At 41.9% G+C, this 24,637-nt stretch overlaps 1 protein-coding gene across 2 annotated transcripts in view; it reads left to right on the top strand.

Moving 5' to 3' along the window:
- The window catches only part of PKNOX2 (PBX/knotted 1 homeobox 2), a 144,783-nt gene that overhangs the window by 24,899 nt on the left and 95,247 nt on the right, over positions 1 to 24,637 (top strand). The window lies entirely within an intron of this gene.

The raw sequence follows: 24,637 nt of genomic DNA on the forward strand, positions 1-24,637 counted from the left end.
GCCAAAGCAAAGCTCTTCCTCTGAGACCTGGCGATCGTTTTAATCATGTTCCCATTGTGCTGAGGGCTAGCAATGCCGAACATCATCTATTCAAATGCACAGGAGAATCTCACTTTGGAAAATTAGGAATCTGCATTAAAAAATTCCCAAGCCCCGGACCTTCTTTATAATAAATTAGAATTTTTTTTTTCTAAGAGAAGTTCTTAACTTGGCAATTTCATTTTTGAAGTTTGGGGAATACAGTTATTAAAAATGAAGGAGCCTCTTTTTTTTCTCTCTTCCCATTTTAGTTGAAAAGCGTTAATGGTTATGGCCGCGTGCTATTTGGACACAAGCCAAATGGTATGACGGCCAAGGAGCTCCTAACTCCGCCCTCACTTCTGTTTCGAGCCATCCTGTGGAAGCACCATGATTAGTTGTGAGGGTGTCGTTCTGTGCTTATTATGCTCTCAAGACTGACTAAGTTTAAAAAGTATAAGCACATGAGAACCCTCCATACAGCCTACTTCTCCTCCTGATCTTGTTGTTAGATGCCATCAAGTTAAGTGAACAACAAATCTGAGCCCTGTCCTTCCTATCCTGTGACATCCTCATCTTCTCTGACATACTTGAGCCCACTGTCACAGTCACTATGTCAACTTATTTTGTTGAGGACCTTTCTTCTGCTGACACTCCACCTTTCCATGCATGATGTCCCTTTCCAGTGAATAGCCTGGACATACTTAAAGTATGTGAGATGAAGCTTTACCATCCTTGCCTCCAAGGAGCACTCTGGCCACACTTTCTCCAAGATTTTTCTGTTTGTTCTTTTGGCAGCCCACTTGATATTCAGTTCTCTTCTCCAGCATCGTAACTCAGAGGCATCAATTCACCTGTCATCCTTATTCATTCCAGTTCTCAGAAACATAGTAAGTCATTGAAAAGACCATGGCTTAAATCAGGCACACCTTAGTCTTAAAACTGACATCATTGCTCCTCGGTACATCCTTTTAAATTCCCCACATCTACAATGTCAGAGTCTAATAATGATACTGGAAGCCATGCCACTGGTAGTTCTTGACCAGCAGGGTCACCCATAGTGGGCAGATTTCAGCAGAATTTCCAGACCAACAGCAAGCTGTTGTCTGACACAGTGGTGGGAAATGTGCATCCTGGGTCAGAAGGCTTTCACAATGCACAGGGGCTATGACAATGGACTTGAGCACATACACAACCACGTGGAAGGTGCAGGACTAGGCAATGTCCTGTTTTGTTATACGTGGGCCATCAGAGCTGACTGTAAGGCAGTTAATGGCAACAGCCGCCCCTCCTTCCCAGAATGCTGAGGCCGAGATCTTATCCCAGGTCCCCACTTTGGCTGTGAGGAGGTAGGGGCAAGTCCCTGGGACACGTGGACTACCACAGTAAACAATAAAAATGCCAGCTCCATGGGCAACATGGTCTCTGCTCACTCCCCTTACATTCTCCTACACCCTGGCCATTGCAGGACCATCTGCTTCTTGGGTTGCCACAACTTCCTCCTGACACATTTCTTGACCTCCATTTAATCCTAATGGACCTGGCAAAGTTATACCCTACACTGTTGCTCCTCTTGCCTCCACATCCTTGGAACCCCCAGATAGTGCTACTCATCTCTCCCAGGGTTTTGAAAACACAGCCACCTCCTGTGTCCTTGGTGTAGTCACGTGACCTCTCTGCTCATGGGATTTCCTGACACCTCTGAAATATCATTTAGTTCTTTTCCCTGTAACACTCCATATACCACGTCATTCACAAAGCAAAGTTCTTTCTTCTGGTAACAACTTCAGAAAAACTATCTGTTTTACTAGAGAAGATCAAACTTCTCTTCCATCACCTTGCCCACACCTCAACTGCTACTGCCAGAGTCCCCTAATGTGCCTCAAACACCAACGTGTCCTGCTGGTCCACAGCTGTCTCTACCTTTGGCTTATACACAGCTCTTTTGTCTGGTCTATTTGTGAGTGTGTTCAGAAGTAAGTATTCCTCTAACTGCATGCCCTCAGCATGTCCGACTGCAGGAGTATTGAACTCAAAAGCAGAAATCACACTGGTTTGTAGTGAGGCCCAGCACCTTCTGACTGTAACATGCAGCAGATAGTTTAGATTGAGAAGAAACAGGTATGTAGGTAAGTAGGTTGGTGTGTATACAGTGTGACTCAATGATGGAGATCGCAAGAGGGCTTCACCAGGGATGTGACAGAGTGAATGAAGACACACAACTGTCAGAACTCTTCCTTCAAGACCATGATGCTTAGCTCATTGCACAGGGACATCAAGTGTTTGTTTGCAGTCCTGTGATAAAAATTGTCCTTTCTCAAACCCATCCAGGGTCCTGGGACACTGCACTTGGAAGTCTGGTGTCAAAACCATGTTACCTCACCTCCCCAGCAAAGGGAAGGCTAAGGTTAGGGCCAACCTAACAAGGAGAGGCTGCTAAGTCTCTCTTGCACCTTCTTTATCTCCCTCCCTTGAGACAACCCCTACTCCAGGCCAGGTTGAGGGGCCAAGCATTCCGGGGAGGACTGGATGGATCTTGATCAGTCAGTAGGATCCCCATGCTGGCTTCCTGAACTGAAGGCAGAAAGGGTGGCTGGGCCCCTGCATGTGAGCAGCTCCATCCAGGGCAGCAGCTGTGCTAAGCAGAAGCTGTTCAGATGTCTTCACACACTTTGCATTCCTCTCATCTCTTTAAGGACCCTCTGCTCAGCTGTCTGTGAAGCACATTCACTTTGCAGCCAGAGTTCGGTCAGCAGATTTGAAAGTCCCCCTAAGTCTTTCTGCACTGTGATTGACAGCTCCTTGGGCCCCTGGGGACCAGATAGAGACCTACCTTCCCCTGCTTTGACTCATCAGAACAGATTCTTCTCTTTCTTCTGCTCTGATAAGCCTTTCTTCTCTTTGTGAACAGTGACCTCTCCTCCTGCCCTGGTTGGACCACCCATGTCTTTAAACTGGACATTGCTCTGAATTCCCTCTCACAGGAGGCCTGGGCTCTGAAGTATGCAAAAGGTGAAAACAACCTGCAGGTCCAGATGGGAGGACTTCATGCCCCCATTCAGCAGATGAATTGGCTAGCAGAATGACTCTTTAAAAAGGTGTTTGTGCCTCTTCTCGCTTCTCTCACACTTGTACTCAAATTGCATAAGTGTTGAATTGTTTAATATACCCGAGAAGAGTATTGAATATACCAGGAGAACAAACAGGTTCATCATGGACACGGTGAAGCCAGGCTGCTCCTTGGAGGCAAGGATTCATTCCAAAGCTCCAGCTGCAATACTGTGGGCATATTGCAAAGAAGGATAAGTCCTTAGAGAGGGACACCATGCTTGGGAGAATGGGGGAGCAGCAGCACAGGAGAGGAACACCCTGGATAGGATGGATCAACCCAGTGACTGAGGTGATGGGTGTTAAGTGCATCAGAGACAATGAGGTTGGCTCACAAAAGAGCAGTGTTCAGAGCTGTTTTGCATGAGGTTGCTATGAGTCACAAGCAAATCTATGGCACATAACAACAACCACAACAATGTCTTTCATGCTCAGTTTTGTCTTTTTAGAAATTTTTAATTTTAATTCAAGTGAGAGTTTACAGAACAGATTGTTTTCCATGCAACAGTCATATACAAGTAGTTTTTGACACTAATTGAAAGCCTCATAATGTAACAGCACCCTTCCCACTTCCTGCCTATATATTCTGTTTCCATTCATCCTTTCTATCTATTCCTTTCTACTTTGTGAACCTTATTCCTAGGCAAACACTGGTCCTTAGGTCCTTATGGTTTATTATTCTAAAGATTGCTCTTCTCCAGCATCTGTCTATTGTTTGCTCAAGAGTTGAGTCATGGGGATGAGTTCAGTACCAGGCTTGAAGAGTGACTAAAGTCTTAGGGATTCGACTGGTCTCTTTCAGACAAGTAAGACAGATCTTTTTTTATAATTTATAGTTTTATTCCACATTTTCCTTCATCACCTTTGAACCAATAGGCATCATCATGATAGACTAAAAAAGAGATTGAAGTTGTCAACAATATCATTTTACTTGGATTCGTAGTCAATACTTAAGGTAGTCAAGAAATCAAAAGACATGTTGCACTGGAAAAATCTGTTATCAAGGAAAGTGTTAAAGAGCAGTGCTGTAAGTTTAAAGACCAAAGTGTGCTTCATCCAAGCCATAGTGTTTTTAGTTGTTTCTTATGCATCTGAAAATTGCACAATGAATTAGGATGACTCCTCTGAATCATAGTGTTGGCAAAGAATATTGAATATTCCATGGACTTCTGAAAGAACAAACAAGTCTATATTAGATGAAGTGCAACCAGAGTGCTCCTTAGAAGCAAGGAGGTGAAGCTTCATTTTACATACTTTGGGCATGTTGTTGGAAGAGGCCATTCCTTGGGGAAAAACATCATGCTAGGAAGGGTGAAGGATCAGAGAAAGAGAAGACAATGGTCACCAAGATGGGCTGACATCGTGACTCTGCCAATGGGCTGGAACATGGTGGGGATTGGGCAGCTGGCACAGGATAGGGCAAGGTTCAAGTCCGTTGTTCATAGAGCATAGCATAATGAAGTCACTAAACACAACAACTACTGGAAACCTTCTGTTGGGATACTTTTTAGGTGGTCCTCAGTGGCAGCTGGACACCATCTAGGTCTAATTTCATCAGCTTAGAAGCTAGAATTCAAGGGAGATCCCTTGATTCTTTTGACATTTAATTGTTTCCTTGCATCATTGAGTTTCTTCTTTGTACATCTGATGGCCACTCACAAGTTTTTAAAACTCCAGTTGCTACTCATCAAAGTAGGATACTGACTAAGTTTTACGCCAGTTGACTTTGATGTGCCCCACTAGTGTGGCCCTGAGTTCTCAGGGTTAGCTTAAGATGTTTGTTATAACTAAGCAATTTTTACCTCTGTCCCTTGTATGTTCTCTTATATACAAGAATATATTTATAGCACATTCAAGTACCTATGGAGACATATCATCTCCCAAACTTATATATTCATTACTATTCATCTTCTTTGTCTGCCTGTACATTGTGTTATTATCATGTGTGTCAGGTCAAACATAACTCATAGCGACCATCTGAACAATCACTCTGAAACTTGCCCTATCCTGAGCCAACCTTATCATCTCTAACACACCTAATCCCATTTCCACAGTCACTGTTTCAATCCTTCTCTTCTTCTTCTCCAGTGCGAAACTTCTACCTTTCCAAGCATGATGTTCTCCAAGACAGTATACTCAAAGTATGTGAGATAGAGCTTCAAAATTCTGGCTTCCAAGGAGCAACGTGGTTTTACTCTCTCTAGGACAGGCTTGTTTACTCTTCTGGTAGTCTATGATTTGTTAAAAACTCTTCTCCAACACCACAGCTCAAAGACATTGGTTCTTTTCTGTCATCCTTATTTATTGTCCAGCTCTCAGATGCATAGCAAGTAATTGCAAAGATCATGGCCTGGATAACATACAACCTGATCTCCAGACTGACATCCTTGCTCTTCAGTACATTGCAGAGGTCTGCAGAATTTCCCAATGCAAGTCATCTTTTTATTTACTGACCGCTGGTACTAAGAGTGTTGATTGTGGATCTGAGCAAAGTGAAACTGTTAGCAACCTCTAACTTTCCTTCATCTATCATGATAGAATCTATTGACCTGGTGGTGAGGGTTTTTATTTTCTTGATATTGAAATGCAATCCATATTGAAGGCTGCAGTCCTTGACTTTTTGCCGCAAACACTTAAGTCCTCTTCAGTTTTGGTAAGCAAGGTTGTGTCATAAGAATAATACAAGTTGTTGATGAATCTTCCTCCAGTCCTGATGCCACATTCTTCTTCAGAGTCCAGCCTCCTGACTGATCTGTTCTTCACATAGATTGAAAAGGTATGGAGAAAGGGTACATTCCTGATGCACTTAGGTGTTTTTGAAATCAAGTGTTTCCTTGCTCTGTTGGGACAGTAGCTTCCCAGTGTAGGCAGGTTTTGCATGAGCAAAATCAGGTGTTCTGGGATTCCCATTTTTCTCAGAATTAGCCACAATTCGTTGTGATTCACACAGTCAAATGCCTTTGCATAGTCAAGGAAACACAGACAGACATTCCTCTGGTACTCTGTGCTTTCAGCCATTACCTGGGTATACGTCTGTCTACGTATCCTCTGTCCATATGTCACTGTCAAAGGCTGTGATACTCGTAATGCAAGATTATAGATGTGATAGTGTTACCCTTTGTTGTCTTCTCTGCCCCCTCCATGTCTTCATTTTCTGTACTAATTTTGTGTCAATTATTCCTTTTTAGTCTATTGCTTTTCCCTTCATTCAAGTTAATATGTATCTCTTATATGGTTAGTGATTTTCCTTCCTTTTCCCTCCCATCCCTGGTGACCATCAAAGACTGTTTCTTCTTTTCTTTTTTTAATTGAGATTTTAATGAAAGTTTATAAAGAACTTGGATTTCCATTCATTCATTCATTCATTGTTGCACATTTTCCTCTGTGCCACCCTCCACCCCCCACCACCTAGTTCACTTTTTTCTTTGGAAAAAAAGTTCTTTCATTGTTATACAGGCCCCTCCCCAGACCACTTTACTATGCAACTCTTTTTCTGGACTCCTGTCATGCCATTAATACCTAGTCATATATTCCTTTTATACAGTTCTGACCCTCATCTGTTTAAATGCCACGTACATTATTTATCCCCTCTTTTCTTAGTTTCCCCCCAACTCCCATATTAATCCTGTTTTATAACAGTGGTATTATGCACTGTTTGTCTTATGGTGACTAAGATATTTCACTCAGCATAATGTCCTTGATAGTCACCCATTTTGCATAATAGTTAATGAGTTCTTTGTTTTTCATTGCTGCATAATATTCCATTGGGCACTTCGGCTGTTTCCAACTCTTTGCTATTGTGAATAAAGCAGCAATAAATGTGGGGGTGCATGTGTTTGCTTAGGTGGAAGTTCTGGTTTCTTTAGGGTATATTCCCAGTAGTGGAATTGCTGGGTCAAATGATATTTCTATTTCCAACTTTTTGAGAAAGGGCCATACTGCTTTCCATAGTGGCTGCACCATTTTACACTCCCACCAACAGTGAATGAGGGTCGCAGTTTCTCCACAACCTCACCAGCATTTGTTGTTTGCTGCTCTGTTGAATTTTGCTCATCTTACTGGGGTGAGATGATATCTCATAGTTGTTTTGATTTGCATCTCTCTAAGAGCTAGGGATTTTGAACATTTCTTCAAATGTGTTTGTTCACTATCTGAATGTCTTCTTTGGTGAAGTGTCTGTTCATGTCCTGTGCCCATTTTGCAATTGGGTTGTTTACCTTTATCTTGTTGTGACTCTGGAGTATTCTATAAATTCTAGATATAAGTCCCTTATCTGACATATCATTACCAAATATTTTTTCCCAGTTTGTGGCTTCCCTTTATACCCTGTTGGAGAAGATTTTGGATATGCATAGGAATTTGATTCTTAGAAGGTCCCATTCATCTATTTTATCCTCTCCTAGTTGTAGGTTTTTCAGGATGCTTGGAAGACTTTTAATACAATATTGAACAGGAGAGGTGATAGTGGGAATCCTTGCCTGGGTCCTATTCACAAAGTAAATGCTTTTAACCTCTCCATTGAGAACAATATTGGCTCTCATGTTTGCATATGTACTTTTTACTATGTTGAGGAAATTCCCTTCCATTCCTATTTTGTTGAGTTTTAATAAGGAAAGGGTGTTGGATTTTGTCAAAGGCCTTTTCTGCATCAATTGATAGGATCATGTGGTTCTTGTTCTTTGTTTTGTTAATGTGATGAATTACACTGATTGTTTTTCTTCCTTTGAACCATCCTTGCGTACCTGTTATGAATCCCACTTGGTCATGATGAATTATGGATTCTATTGGCTAAGATTTTATTCAGGATTTTTTTAACTAGTTTATTTACCAAATTCTAATACAAATTCGAACAAATTCTTTCAATTTCCCTCACACTCCCACACATCAAATTGTACAACCCAATGATCAATCCCCTCTTCCACCTGTACAGCCACATCCCTCTGCTCCTAGCCTCTCTCACCCCTCCTGAATCCTTTTACTCATTTTATAATAATGGTCTTATACAGTATTTATCCTTATGGGACTGAGTTCATTAACACTCAGCATAATGCTCTCCAGTCCCTCCCAAGTTAGGTAATGATTTACAAAGTTATTGCTCCGGCATTCTGCTCTAGTCAAAGGTATAAAGAGACTGTCAAATTTTCAGGTTTTTACATCTGTGTTCATGAGAGAAATAGACCAATAGTTTTCTATTTTGGTGGTGTGCTTACCTGGCTTTGGTATTAAGGACATGCTTGCTTTATAGAATGAGTCTGGGAGAATTCCATCTTTTTCTGTTTTCTGAAATAGTTGATGTATAATTGGTGGCAGTTTTTCTCTGAATGTTTGATAAAACTCACTTGTAAAACCATCTGGTCCAGGGCTTTTTTTGGCTAGAATTGTTTTATTACCTTTTTGATTTCTTCTTTTGTAATGGGTCTGTTCAGGTGTTCATTTTCAGTCTGTGTCAGTTTAAGTAGGTTGTGAATTGTTATAATATTTGTTTGAGTGTAGTTTTTCTTTTTTTTTAATTTTTTTTGAGTGTAGCTTTTCATAATATTCCATTGTTAACCTTTATATCTTAATTGGTTTTGCTGTGTCATTGCCTGTTTCATTCAGATTATTTGTGTCTTCTTTTCTTTTGTTAGTTTTGCTAGTGGTTTGTAAATTTTATTGACCTTTTCAAAGAACCAACTCCTGGTTTTGTTGATGGTTTCAACTGTTTTTCTGTTTTCTATTTCAGTTCTTTCTGCCCTAATTTTTATAATTTCAGTTTTTTTGGAGAGTGTCAGGTTCTCTTGCTGTCCTTTTTCAGTTAGTTGGAGATGTTGGGTTAGAGAGTCAATGGCCATTTCCACTTTTTCCCCCTGTCTTTTAATGTGTTTGCTTATTGCTATAAACTGAACTCTGATTACTGTTTTGGCTGTTTCCCAAAGGTTTTGATAAGTGTATTTTCATTGTCATTTGTTTCAAGAAACTTTTTAATTTCATTTTTTATTTCTTCTCGTACCACTCAATGTTCAATGATATTCTTCTGTAGTTTCCATACTCTGTTGGGTCACCTTTCCTTGGAATGGAAACAAATACAAATTTCTTTCAGTCAGTTGGCCAAGTGGTTGTTATCCAGATTTCTTGACACAACTTGGTGAGCACATCCAGGGAAGCATCTGTTAGCTGAAATATGTCAGTTGGTATACCATATATTCCTGGGACCTTGATTTTTGCTGTTTCCTTCAAAGCAGCTTGAACTTCTTCCTTCATCACCATAGACTCTTGCTCATATGTTGCTCCTCTGTGTCTGACAATTCCTTTCAACACAGTGACTCAGTATATTCTTTCCATCTTCTTTTAATACTTCCTGGATCATTTAATATTCTGCCTAAAGCATCCTTGATTATAACAACTCGAGGTCAGAATTTGTTCTTCAGTTCCTTGAGCTTAAGAAATACTGAGCGAGTTCTCAGCAGAGAACTGCCAGAAGTCCAGGCTGGGTTTAGAAGGGGTCGTGGTACTAGGGATATTGTAGCTAATGTTAGATGGATCTTGGATGAAAGCAGGGAGTACCAGAGGAATGTCTATCTGTACTTCATTGATTATGCAAAGGCATTTGACTGTGTGGATCATGACAAACTGTGGCTGACTCTGAGAAGAATGGGAATATCAGAACACTTGAGCATGCTAATGCAAAACCTATACTTGGACCAAGAGGCAGTTGTCAGAACAGAGCAAGGAAACAGAACAGAGCATGGTTGAAAATTGGGAAGGGCGTACAACAGGGATGTGTCCTGTCTGCATACCTTTTCAAACTGTTTGCAGAACAGGTCATCCGGGAGGCTGGGCTCTATGAGGAGAAAAGCAACACCAGGTTTGGTGGAAGATCTGTCAACAATCTGCATTATGCAAATGACACAACCCTACTTGCTGAAACTGAGGAGGACCTGAAGCGCTTGCTGCTTGCTGTCAAGGACTGCAGGCTTCAATATGCATTGTGAGCCTCAATGTCAGAAAGACAAAGATTCTCACCACTGGACCAATTGGCAGTATCAGGATGGATGGTGAAGAGACTGAGATTGTACACAGCTTTAGTTTGCTTGGCTCCACAATCAACACTCTTGGCACCAGCAGCCAGGAAATTAAAAGACATATTGTGACGGGAAAGTCAGCTGTTAGGAACCTCTCTAAAGTACTGAAGACCAATGGTGTCTCTCTAGAGACTAAGGTGTGTCTGATACAGGCCGTGGTCTTTGCAATCACTTGTTATGCGTCAGAGAGTTGGACAGTGACTAGGGAGGATAGAAGGAGAATTGATGCCTTTGAGCTGTGGTGCTGGAGAAGAGTATTGAGGGTACCATAGACTGCTAAGAAAACAAGCAGATTCATCCTTGAGAGGGTTAAACCGGGCTGCTCCTTGAAAGCAAGGATTCTGAGGCTTCGTCTGACATACTTTGATCATGTTGTAAGGAGAGACCAGTCCTTGGAGAAGGACATCATGCTTGGAAGGGTGGAGGGCAGGTGCAGGATAGGAAGGCCCTCTAGGAGGTGGATTGATTCGGTGACTGGGGTAATCCGGATGGGTGTGTTGGAGACAGTGAGATTGGCACAGGACAGAGCAGGGTTTAGGGCTATTGTACATAGGATCACTATGAGTCGCAAGTGACTCGATGGCACATAACAACAACAACAGCAGTACCACTCATGTTAAATCAAGCAAGGTGTTGTTCAGTTTCCAAATGTATGAGTTTTTTTCCCCCCCTTCTTTATCCTCTTGTTATTAATTTTTAATTTTGTAGCATTGTGGTCTGAGAAGATGCTTTGTATGTCTATGTTTTTTAACTTATTGATGCTTGCCTTGTGTTCTACAATGTGATCTATTCTGGAGAACATTCCACGCACATTGGAGAAGAAGGTGTACTGTGGGTTTTGGGGGTACATTCGCCCACAAATAGCTATGAGATCAAGTTAGTTTATTGTGTGGTTTAATTCATCATTTCAGTTTCTTTGTTGAGTTTTTTTCTGGAAGTTCTATCTCTTCTTGAGAGTGGTGTATTGTAGTCTCCTCCATCTACTATAGTGGTGTTCCCTATTTCCTTTTTCAGTTTTGTAAATGTTTGTTTTATGTATTTTCCAGGTCTCTCATTTGGTGCATAGATATTTTTATTATGTCTTCTTGTTCTATTGACACTAATCATTATGTAGTAACCTTCCTTGTGCTTTATGATAGATTTTTCATTGAAATCTATTTTAGCTGAGATTAATATCTATACTCCTGCTTTTTTCGGGTTGCCATTTACTTGGTATATTTTTCCCCCACCCATTTATTTTTAGTCTTTCTTTATCTTCATTTTTCAAGTGTGTCTCTTTTAGACAGCGTATTGATGGATTTTGGGTTTTTATCCAGTCTGCTACTCTTTTTCTCTTCAGTGGTGCATTTAGATCATTCATATTCAGTGTGATTATTGAGAGGCAAGGTTTTCTTGCTATCATTTTGTTGAGTCCTTTTTGGTGTAGTTGCTGTTACTTTGGTCAATCCTGCTTTCTGTGGCACCTCTGCAAGATGGATGTCTCTCAGTGTTTCTTACAATGCTGATCTTGCTTTTGCAGACTCCCTTAGGTTCTGTTTTTCTGGGAATATCTTGATCTCTCCTTCATATTTGATGTACTGTTTTTCTAGGTACAGTATTCTTGGTTGACAGTATGTTCTTTGCGTGTTCGATATATATCATTCCACTGTCTTCTTGCCCACATGGTTTCTGCTGAGAAATCGGCACTTAATCTTATCTGGTATCCCTTATAGGTTACTCTTTGTTTTTCTCTCGCTGATTTCAGAATTCTCTCCTTATCTTTGGTTCTGGCAAATTTGACTGTGATATGTTTTGGTGTTTTTCTTTTGGAGTCTATTCTATATGGTGTTCTCTCAGCTTCTTGAATATAGATATTTTCTCATTCTTCATTATGCCTGGGGAGTTTCCTTCTTGTAATTCTTCCACAAATTTTTCGGTGCCTTTACTTCTTTCTTCCTGTTCTGGGATTCCAATGATGTGCATGTTATTTCTCTTGATGATGTCCCACATTATTCTTAGGTTTTCTTCCTATTCCTTACTTTTTGATTCTGCTTTTTGTTCTAGCAGATCAATCGTGACAATTCTATCTTCTATTTCACTGGTCCTGTGTTCCATCCCTTCAACTCTGCTCGTGTGTCCCGCCATCATGTTGACAGCATCTGAAACATTGATACTCATATTTTGGATTGTGGTTTCTGGTTTTTCCAGAGCCTCTAATGCCTCATTGGTTTTATCTGCATTGTTCTTAATTTGTTTTTTAAGTTCTTCCTGGTTTTTGCTTGCTGTGTCCTGTAATTCTTCAAGTTTGTCTTTCACCTATTGAAAATATTTTATCATTGTTCATTTAAATTCTGTTTCAGAAAATTTAATCAGACTTTCTGGCTTTAGGAAATCCATTGATACTGTGTCACTTTTGGAGGTGACATCTTGCTTTTGGGCTTGTGTAGGGGATGAGGTAGCCTGCTTCATATGACACTGCTGTTGTAGAGTTTTTTATGTCTGAGGCAATAACAGGGTGTGGGGCAGCTACCCTACCTAGATTTCACTCTGCCTTCTGACCCAAGGGAAGATCTACTTCAGTTCAGTAGAGAAAAGGCCTGTGGACGCAGCCTTTTCTGTCAGACAACTGCTGCAGCTAGGGTAGCCCAAAGTGCTTTGGGCTAAAGGCAGTTGATGGAGTGGACCTGAGGAGGCACAAGGCAGAGCATGGAGACCTGATTGGAAAGCCAGGAAGTCTTGATTTTCCCTTCGAGAATGAGCTCCAGCTGTCTCACTTCCTTCTGATTGAGCTTAAGGAGTCCCACATGATTCAGCCAAACAGCAGTCACACACAAAGTACCTCACTCAAGTTCCAGTGTCACTCTTGGCAGGTGTCAGCTACTGGCATCGGCATCAGTGTCAGAACCTGAACTCCTGGTGCAGCCCAGGAGCTCTGGAACCAGAGTTCCCAGCATGAGACATTGGCACTAGGATTCTGGGTGAGGGTCAGAGGTTTCGGGACCAGAGTTCTGGGGGTGAGCCTCACTTTTATCTCACTCGCTGGGTCCTGGAGGGTGGAAGGTCCTGGTGGGTCACAGCTCTGGCATCACTCTCAACTCAGTTTACTGTTTTTTGAAGGTGGTTTAAATTTAGTTTTTTTCCTAGTTAATAGCCATCTGTAGCTTGCGTGATTACATGATGGCTTGTGCTGATGCCAGAATGTTTCTTCTGTGTGTAAACCTTTGCTTAACATTTCCTGGTAGTGGGCTTATATAAATATTTATCCTTTCACTCAGCAAAACATCCACAATTTTCATTCACATTGTGAGGTCTTTCATGGATTCTTCATTGTTCTTAAATATTGCATACTATTCCAATGTTACATGTATATATTGTGGTCTGTTTATACATTCGTCCATTGACGAACAATTGGGTTGTTTCCATTTCTTTGCTGTTATGAATATTGCTGCCCTGAACATGGATGTGCATGTATTCATTCATGTCTGGCTCTTGTTTCTTCACAGTGTATACCTATTACTGGGATTGCTGGGGAGTTCTGTTGATCTAGTCCATACAGAGTCTGTGCCTCTCTGAAGGTCCAGATCCACTACCCGTTCTGAGGGAGAAAAATGACCAATTTCCTCCTGTGCCATTTATAGTTGAGAAACCCTCTAGAGAGTCCGCCAGGAGTCAGTTCTGACTTGAAAGCAATGAGTTTTTGAATGGTTAACGATGTAGAAAATTTCTTCATGTGTTTATTGACTATCTGAATGTAATTTTTTGTGTAATACATGTTAATATCCTCTGTCCATTTTAAAATTGAATTGTCTTTCTGTTAGGGAGGTGTTGATATTTTCTAGAAAGTTTCAAGATTTGTCTCTTTTCATATAGATCATTCCATATAGATCATTCCAAATTCCTTTCTATAATATGTAACTTCTCTTTTTTACCCCTTTGAGAATCTTTAGATGTACATAGATTCCATTTTTCGTAGGTCCCATTCATTTAGTTTTTTGTTTGCTATTTTGTTTTGTTATGTTTAAAAATCTATATATGCCATAAATTAGAGCATGTAAATTTACTTCTTTTTTCCCTTAGATGACTTTGATAATCAAATAAGACTGAACACATTTTTACAGGTCCACTCTGAATCCTGCCTCATGAACATTGTCACTCACTCCTTCCGTGTCTATTCCAGCTCATTGAGACACTCCACCAGGCTTCCAAGGCTGTGAATCCTGATGGGAGAACACTACACCATCTTGCTCCTGAAGCCCTGCTGGTGGAATTGAACTCTTGGATGCAAGCAGCCTTTCGGTCAGCAGCATAGCACACTCAGGACCCAAGCCAGAGAGCATCATAAAAGTTAGCATTACACATAATAAGATAAGTTAGAATGTACATCACATAGCATAGTTATAGGGACACTCTAATGGCATGGTTGGTAAGGATTGTGCTGTCAGCCCCAAAGCCACACCTCTTTAATGGTTCAAATCCACCAGTGACTGCACAAGAAAAAGAAAATCATCTTGTAGTAGAGCCTCCCAAAATCCCACTAGAGAGCCAGCTGGGAGGTTCTTACAACTTAACAGAAATTATTTTGATTTTTTGGTTTTTAGTCTTTTGTTATCTTAGAGGAGTTCTCTTCCAACATCTTTGACAGCTTTCTTTGTGCTTTCTTTGTTTCTTCTGGAATTTCAGTCACATGTAAGTTATTCCTCCTGATGGTCTCCTACATAATTCTTGGACTTTCTTTGCTAATTTTCCTGATTGTTCATTTAACAGCTTGGAAAGGGAGGTGTGCCCTTGAATTGGAACCCTCCAGAGTGTTTCCAGAGGCAGTAAATAACACAGGAGGAGATCCATACCTCCCTTGAGGAGCAGCTGGTAGATTCAAACCACCAAACTTTGGGACTACAGCACAGGTTCTTACCATTAGGCCACCAGAGCTCCTTCTGTCAGCTTGTTGTTGTTATGTACCATCAAGTTGAGAGAGCATTTGGTCTTGAATCTCACTAATCTTCTATTTCATGGATTCAGTTCTCCTCATTTGTGATTTCAAACTGTTGTTTATTTCTGAAATTTTAGGATTGATCTTCGGATTGTTTGCTATTTTTGTATGTCTTCTCATTTTTCATCAGTTTTGCCAGTTTGTCCTTATATGGGAGTTTCTTTTAATTTTTGTAGAGTTTATTCTGTATTTTCCTTCATTTTGTCCATGATTTCCTCAAACTTCCTCTCCATCTTTTTTTTTCCCTTACTTTTTTTAACAAATTATTTTATACTGGTTTACTCACAAAGCTTGTGTACATTTGTTTTTCATGCTGGATCTTTCCCATTTTCTTAACCCACTCCTCCCTCCACTCATCAAATTGTACAACCCTTATGAGTATGCACCCCACCCATCCTCACCCCTGTGTTTCCCCTTAGATGCTCATACATGTTTTGCTAGCTATCTGTTCCTACAATAATGGTCTTATATAGTATTTGTCTTTATGGGACTGAGTTAGTTCACTCAGCATAATGCTCTCCAGGCCCTCTCAAGTTAGGTAGTGATTTTCAAAATCATTTATCCTGCTTGCTGCATAGTATTCCGTTGTGTAAATGTACCATCATTTCTCAATCCATTCCATTGTGGTTGGACATTTGGATTGTTTCTATGTTCCTGCAATGGTGAATAATGATGCTGTGAACATTTGTGTATAAGTGTCTGTTTGTGTCTCAGTTCTCATTTTCTCAAGGTATACTCCAAGCAGTGGAATAGATGGCTTATATAGAATTTCTATGTTCAGCTTTCTAAGACCAAACTGCCTTCCAGAGTGATTATATCATTTTACAATCCCACCAAACAGAATATAAGAGTTCATGTCTCTCCACATCCTCTCTAGCATTTATTACTTGCTGTCTGTTAAATTTTGTCCTGCTACTGGAGTGAGATGGTACCTCATTTGCATCTCTTTTATTGCCAGTGATTTTGAGCATTTCTTCATGTGTCTGTTGGCAATCCAAATATCTTCCTCTGAAAATTCTTTTCATGTCTTTTGCACATTTTGTAATTGTGTTATCGGCCTTTCTCTTGTGGAGGCCCTGTAGGATTCTGTAAACTTTTGATATGAGACCCTTGTCAGAAATGGTATTGCCAAATATTTTTTCCCAGCGAGTAGGTTTTCTTTTCGCTTTTTTGGAAAATGTTTTTTATGTGCACACAGGGATTTAATCTTTAGAAGATCCCATTCGTCAATTTTATCCTTTCCAAATTGTGCATTTCTGGCTGTATTTGGCAGTCTCTTTATACTCTACACTAGGCATCAAAAGAAGATGGAAGGAATACACAAAATTACTGTACCAGAAAAAAATTGATTGACACTAAAAATTTCAGGAAGTGCCATGTGAACAGGAGTCAATGATAAAGAAGGAGAAAGTAGAAGCTGCATTGAAGACAATGGCAAAAAATAAGGCCCAGGAATCAATGAGATACCAATTGACTTGTTTCAATTAACAGATGCAGCCTTGGATGTACTCACCAGTCTATGCCAGGAAATTTGGAGGTTAGCTGTCTGGCCAACAGATTGGAAGAGGTCCATATCTGTTCCCATTCCCAAGAAAGGTGATCCAAATGAATGTGGAAACTATAGAACAATATCATTAACATCCCATGCAAGCGAAATACTGTTGAAGATCATTCAAAAATGGCTAGCATAGTACATAGATAAGGAACTGCGAGAAGTTCAAGCAGGATTTAGGAGAGGCTGTAGCATCAGGGATATCATTGCTGATGTCAGATGGATCCTGTCTGAAAGTAAAGAAAACTAGAAGAATGTGTATTTGTGCTTAATTAGTTATATAAAAGCATTTGACTATGTGGATCATACCAAATGTGGCTGACATTAGGAAGAATGGGAATCCCAGAGCACTTGTTTGTGTTCATGTGGAACCTAAACCTGGACCAAGAAGCTGTTGTGTGAACAGAGCAGGGGAACACTACATGGTTTCAGATTAAGAAAAGAGTGTGTCAGGGTTGTAGTCTTTCTCCATACTTATTCAGTCTGTATGCTGAGCAAATTATACAAGAAGCTGGATTCAGTGAAGAAGAATGTGACATCAAGATTGGAGGGAAACTCATCAATTACCTATATTATGCAGATGACACAACCTTGCTTGCTGAAAGTGACAAAGATTTGAACCACTTGTTGCAGAAGATCAAGGAATGCAGCCTTCAGTGTGGATTGCATCTCAATATCAAGAAAACAAAGATTTTTAACCATTGGACCAATCAGCAGCATCATGATGGGCAGAGAGGAGATTGAAACTGTCAACAGCTTCATCTTGCTTGGATCCACAATTAACACCCTTGGTATCAGCAGTCAGGAAATAAAAAGACACATTACACTGGAAAAATCTGCAGTTAGGGGCCTGCCCTAATTATTGAGGAGTAATGATGTCAGTTTAAGGATTCATGCCATGGTCTTTCTGATTACTTGCTGTGAATCTGAGAGCTGGACAGTGAATAAGGATGACAGGAAAAAAATTGACACCTTTGATGTGGGTGTTGGAGAAGAGCACTGAACATCCCATGGACAGACAAGAAAACAAACAGATAGGTCTTGGAGAGGGTGCAGCCAGAGTTCTCTTTGGAGGCAGGAATTGTGGGGCTTCATCTCACATACTTTGGGTATGTTGCTAGGAGGGGCTGTTCCTTGGAGAAGGACATGATGCTGGGAAGGGTGGAGAGTCGGCGAAGGAGAGGAAGACCCTCAACTAGGTGGATTGACAGGGTGACTACTAAAATGGGCTCTTTTGTGTCAGAAAATGTGAGGATGGCACAGGATAGAACAGGGTTCAGATCTTTTATGCATAGGGTCGCAGCAGTGAGTCATACTCAACTTGATGGCACCAAACAACGACAGGCTGTCTAAGCTTGATCCCATTTTGTCTCTGATGAACTTTATGATTTTGTGCTTGGATATTTGATTTTGGATATTGATCTTATGTCCTGCCACTCTACTAAATTGGTCTACTAGCTCTAACAGTTTTTTAGTTGAGTCCTTGGGGTTTTCTGTGTACAATATCATCTTCATATAGTGATAGTTTAACCATTTCATTGCTGATCTGGATGCCTTTTATTTCCTTCTCTTGTCACATTGTCCTAGCAAGTACTTCCAGTACAATATTGAATAGAAGTAATGATAGTGGGCATTCTTGTCTGGCCCTGTTTACAAGGAAAATGCTATTTGTCTTTCTCCATTAAGAATGATATTGGCTTTTGGGTTTGCATATACAATTTTTCACTATGTTGGCCTCTCTGTCTTTTAAAAGTATCTAAGTATCATTTTTCCCAAATTTCTTATCAGATAGTTCCAATGTCATTTCTTCCTCATGGAGGTTTTCTGACTGCATTTTGGTCGCATAGTTAGGCTACTCTGTCATGTTTCTTTGTATGAAGTGAGATTGTCTGTTGTCTCCTAGAAATTATGATGCTGTTGTACTTGTGTTTCAAAGATGACTGTGTGCTGATGTGGTTTCCCCAGTTGTTTTGATGTATCTGAACATGCAGGATGATTGTGCTCCTGATCTGCTCAGAAGCAGTCCTGCCAGCTTAGATGGAGGGTGGTAATGGTTGCCGTTTTTATTGTTGTTGTTGTTGTTGTTATGTGCTAGTGAGTCCTTCCAGCGGTTTTTCAAGGCAGTTAATCGCATGAGAGGAGATTGTCCATCCTTCTCCCGCAGAGCTGCTGGTGGATTTGGACTGTGTGCCTTTGGTATTACAGCACAGCTTCTAGCACTAGGCCGCCAGAGCTCCCTGAAAACTGAAGAACAAGCACTTAAACCGAGAAGGCATTTCTGCCTGTGAGAGGGTGGCTGGGCAGGTACCTATGTGGCAGTCCACACTGCAGCAGCCTACAAAGGCAGAGATTGTTCCTCCAGACACAGGTGTGGCATGTGGCACCCACCCTCCTTACCTGAGGCAGAGCAGGCTAATGCAGAAGGGGTGGTAGTGACCACTGGCTGGGCGGGGATGAGGAATCAACATGCTGTTGAAAGGAAAGGTGTTGGAGGATACAGGAACAGTGGTACCTTCCTGGTTGCCGGCCACCAGTGTAGGAGCTTCTGGAGTCCTGAGGAGCAGAGCCAATTATCAGATTGCTGTGCCAAGCAGAATGCCCTCCCTTTGCCAGGCCCACTGGTAGTTCACGGCTCCATTTCTCCCTGTTCACAGTTTTCACTGAGTTTTTTTCTTCTAGTTGGTGCCTGATCCATCTCTTGTTCCTTTCCCTTGAAGCTCAAGGTTAGGATTATCATCCACATTTATTTCAGTTGTTTCTCATGTGCTCACTGTGGAGGATCAAGATGCTTCTCCACCTAGTCTGTCATCCTAATCAGAAGTCCTCGAAAAAATGTAAACCTGCAAGGACACCCTCGCTCTGATGGTCTTGTCTCGGCTTTTTATGAATTTACCACCAGACTGATATTTGCCAAACAGATACCTTGGGAGATAGTTAATGACCCAAGAGTACAAAGCCAAAATAAATCCAGGAACAGGTGATTAAAGTCAAGTAGCAGGGCTAACGAGTGTTTTAACTAGTTTGCCTCCCTTTTCTGTGTGATCTTGGTGGACTTCGGAGGTCTGTGTGTGGCCTGACAGGAGACGAGGTGGGCACGTAAGGACTGAAAGATTTGTGTTGGCTTGGTGCTTCAAGGTCTGAAGGAAGAGGAGTAGGACAAATCAGTACTGAAGAAGTTCAGAAATCCTATGCCTGGGTGCCTTCTCCCTTATTGATGAATTGTACAAATTGAGGCAAGTAATTTCAGTACTATATCTTCCATTCATTCTCTTTTCCATAAGAATGCTTTCTGAGGCTCTTTGAGACTTTGTACTTTGAGTTCTTGTTATGTGCCATCAAATCGACTACAACCCATACAACGTTATGAACAGTTAGTTGCTCTGAACTTTGCCTTATCCTGAGCCAGCCACACCATCCCTGACACACCTGACCCCATTGCCACAGCCTCTGTGTCAGTCTATCTCATCCAGGATCTTCCCCTCCTTGAACTGACCATCTACGTTCCAAGCATGATCCAAGAACTGATCCCTTCTGGCAACATGCCTAACATACAGAGCTTCAAAATACTTGCCTCCAAAGAGCAGCCTGGTTTCATCCTCTCCAAGACAGACCTGTTTGTTCTCTTGGCTGTTCATGGCATGTTCAGTACTCTTCTCCAGCACCACAACTCAAAGGCATGTTTTTCTCTGCCATCCTTATTCACTATCGAGTTCTCAGATACATAGCAAGTGACTGAAAAGACCAAGAAGACTTGATTAAGGTGTGCTTTATTTCTCAAACTGCCATCATTTCCCCTCAATAATTTGGAGAGGGCCCTGACTGCAGAATTTCCCATACATCTCTGATTTCTTGACAGGTAATACAAAGGGTGTTGATTGTGGACCCAAGTAAGATGAAATCATTGACAATGCCAACCCTTTCTCCATTCATCATAATGTTGCCTATTGGTCTAGTAGTAAGAATTTTTTTCTTAATATTGAGATGCAACCCATATTGAAAGCTATTTTTTTTACTTCCCGCAGCAAGTACTTCAACTCCTCATTTTCAGAAAGCAAGCTGTGTCATCTGCAAAACACAGGTTGTTGATGAGTCTTTCTCTAAATATGATGTCACATTCTTCTTCATAGAGTCCAGCTTCTCAAATAATTTGCTCAGCATACAAGTTGAATAGGTATGGAGAGAGAATATAACCCTGATGCACTCTTTCCTTAATTTTAAATCCCTTACTCTGTTCACACAACAACCTCTAAGTACAGGTTTCACATGAGCACAATTTGTTATGATCCACACAGTCAAATGCCTTTACATAGTCAATAAGGCATAAATAGGCATTCTTATAGTATTCTTTACTTTCAGACAACACCCATCAGACATCAGCAGTGATGTCCCTGGTACCTTGACCTCTTCTAAATCCGCCTGAACTTCATCTGACATACTTTGGGCATATTGCTAGGAGAGACTATTCCTTGGAGAGGGACATCATATTTGAGAAGGTAGAAGGTCAGCGAAAGAAAGGAAGAGCCTCAGCCAGATGTATTGACACAGTGACTGTTACAGCGGGCTCTAGTGTGTCAGGAAGTGTGAGGATGGCACAAGACAGGACAACGCAACGGCATCTAATAACAGCAACAACTAGGTATAGAAAGGATGAGGAGCGCACTATTCCCAGGAAAGTGTGCAGAGCTGGGAACTGAAAGACTTGGCTGGCAGTGTACAGCGTTCTCTTATTAGACACAGGTTAGTAAACGCCCCAGGAAAACAGGCAGCGCAATGAACATTTTTACAAGCCATGTTTCTTAAACGCCTGTCTACAAGCTCTTTTAAATCAGTCAATTCATTAAGCCCTCCTTTTACATCATTAGGTAACTTTTCTGTGGTTAAGCCTATTCTGTCAGCCCTAGACCGGAAGGTAGGGGGCCTGGGCCTGCGAATCCAAGGAGCCTCTGAGAGAGGATCTTGACTGGCTTGGTTTTGCTGCCAGCCTTTCTCATCTGCTCCAGCTTGTTTTTACATACCATGTGATCAGAAATGACTCATAGCTCACCCTATTGTGGTACCATGGGTTTTAGAGGCCATAAATCTCCTGGGAGGAGATTGCCGGCCTTTCTCCCATGGAGCCACTGGTGGATCTGTGCTGGCAGCCTGACACCCTCTGGTTGACAACACCTTCTTTACCACTAAAGCACCAGAGTGTCCTCCATGCCAGCTGGGGTGGGGATATTTTGATGTGGCCTCTCTGACCTCTCTCCTTTTTGAATCTTTGGTTACTCTAGCACATGACTGCCTCCTTTATTCCTTTGGTCCGTTTTCTGTGTTGAATGTAATGGGCACCTGGGAGCCCACCATGAGCAGGCACGGTGGTGGAAGGCAGGCAGGCAGATTCAACCAAGGAGCTATCAGTCTGCCCACCAAGAGGGGTAATAAGGACCCTGGAGTTTTCCAAGTGGTGTGCTTAGTGCATGTAGATGAGAGAAGGGTACCATCTGCCAGGGCTAGGGGTGGTATGGGCATTCTAGGAGGTGATGCTCAAGTGCAATCTTGAGAGAGCTTTACATGACGAGGTTGGAGGCTAGAAGAGGATGAGTATTTCCTACTGAGTGTGACATGAAGCAAAGGCTTGACTATGGAAACCAGGGGGCATGCTCGGGCAATTCTTTGCCTCAGGATAGGAGCAGGAGAGCAGTGTGCACGTAAGACAAGAGACCAGGGTGAGCAAGCCGGCTCAGGCCGGGAGCCCCTCCTCCTCTTGGCCGTGCACCCTGCTGCCTCCCACCTGTTCAGACCAGACCCACGTAAATGGCTTCAAGCCCTGACCTCCTCCCGGGTCCTTGGACTCTCTCTCTGTTGCCAGGAAACTAGATCTCCTACCCAGGTTGCCCTGGTGGTGGAAGGAATGCCAGCCTGCCTGCAAGCTGAGCCTGGCTGCTGGAGCCCTAGTGGCCCCTAGTGGGCAGGCCTGGTACAGCCCTGGAGTTCTGTGTGACCTGGAAGGACAAGCTTGGGGCACAGGGTGCTTTCACCTGTCCATGCTAGGGGCATCTGGTTAGTAGGGTCCAGCAGAGAGTTGTCTTCTTAGGAGGCAAGTCTGCACTGAGCTCTGAGGAGGTGCACTGGCCACAAAGTGCAGGGCTGTATGTGGGGAAGATGTGGGAGCTGGGGCCTCTGGGGCAGGGGAGAGTGGATCCCATGGGGTTTGAATTTAGAGGGAAAGGCTACAAAAAGGAAGCAATAAATGTGGTACTTTATAATAAAAGTAATTAGAAACCAAAATTTCTAGAACACTATTGTTTGTACAAGCAAGGTTTCAGCTTGCATTTGGTAGATAATATAATAACTTGTTTTTCCTGATAGGGAGGAAAAGCTATTCTTCCAAGATGATGTGGCTGGAATGTCCTTTCATTCTACCTTCCACTGCATCCTAGGTCCTCTCCCTGTGACGTCTCCTTCCACTGCACCCTAAGTCCTCTTCCTGTGACACACCTCCTTCCACTGTACCCTAGGTCCTCTCCCTGTGACACCTCCTACTACTGCACCTCAAAGTCCTCTCCTTACACCTGATCTCATGTGTGCCCCATTCCCAGTCCTCCTGGAAGAGTATGTACCCTCGGCAGGATCAGCCCACGTCAAAAAAACAAATGCTGCCACTCTGAGAATGAGCGGCAGATCATGTGGGTTATGTTCCCGGAGCCTGGTGTGAAGATTGAGCGCTTAGGGGGTGCCTCCCTGATGCTTCAGCCATAGAATCTGCACTTTTTGTGCAGGAGACTCAGGTTTGACTCCAGTCGATACACCTCATGCACAACCACCATCAATGTGTTAGTGGGATCTTATGTATTTTTTTTTTAGTTGGGCTCTTGGTTTGCATAAAAAAATAATACACATTGTGCTTCATTCATATACATTGTGTTTTACACATTCTTTCATTCATATCGTGTTTCATATGATCATTCAAACACAGTCTTTTTTTAATTTTTATTTTATGCTGGTTTATTATATAGCCCTGGTGCATCCACTTGCCATACGGAGGTAACTAGTGGTTGCTGTGAAGCTGAACACTGTGACACTGATATGTCAGTGCGTTAATAGTTACTCATTGTGGACAGTGTTTGGTGGAGCTCCCCGATTAAAACAAGCTGGAAGCAGAAGTGGCATCCACTTCCATAAATAGCTTGCCTCCGGAAACCCTATGAACCTGGAGAAAGGATGAAAGTCACACAAGTGTTGAGGACTTTAGTTCATAGGGGTCGCTATGAATCACCTACGACTCTCAACGGCACTTAACAACAACAACAGCAACTGGTTTATTTGCAAAGTTCATATATGTTGCTTTTCACATCGGACCTTTCCCATTTCCTTCACCACTCCCATCCATCAAATTGTACAACCTTATGAGTAATACTCCCCTCTGCCCACTATTCCTACCCCTGTGCTTCACCCTCCCCCCTCCCCTCTTGGATCCTCATACTCATTCTATGTTAATGGTTTTGTGTTTGTCCTTATGGGGCTGAGTTCTTTCTCTCAGCATAATGCTCTCCAGTCCCTCTCAAGTTAGATAGTAATTTACAAAATCATTGCTCCTGCATGGTGCATAGTATTCCATCATGTGAATGTACAATAATTTCTCAATCCATTCAACTGTGGTTGGACATTTGGGTTATTTCCATGTTCTTGCGATAGTGAATAACGCTGCTATGAACATTTATGTACAAGTCTCCATTTGTGCCTCAGTTCTCATTGTCTCAGGGTTTATTCCAAGCAGTGGAATAGCTGGGTCATATGGAATTTCTATGTTCAGCTTTCTGAGGAAGCGCCAAAATGCCTTCCACAGTGGTTGTACCATTTTACAGTCCCACCAGCAGTATATACGTGTTCTATCTTGCCACATCTTCTCCAACATGCTCTTGGAGTCAGATAGTATCTCTTTATGGC

Source organism: Elephantulus edwardii, unplaced genomic scaffold (assembly GCF_000299155.1).
Source record: "Elephantulus edwardii isolate Elephantulus edwardi_28Jun2011 unplaced genomic scaffold, EleEdw1.0 scaffold00120, whole genome shotgun sequence".
NCBI lineage: Eukaryota > Metazoa > Chordata > Mammalia > Macroscelidea > Macroscelididae > Elephantulus > Elephantulus edwardii.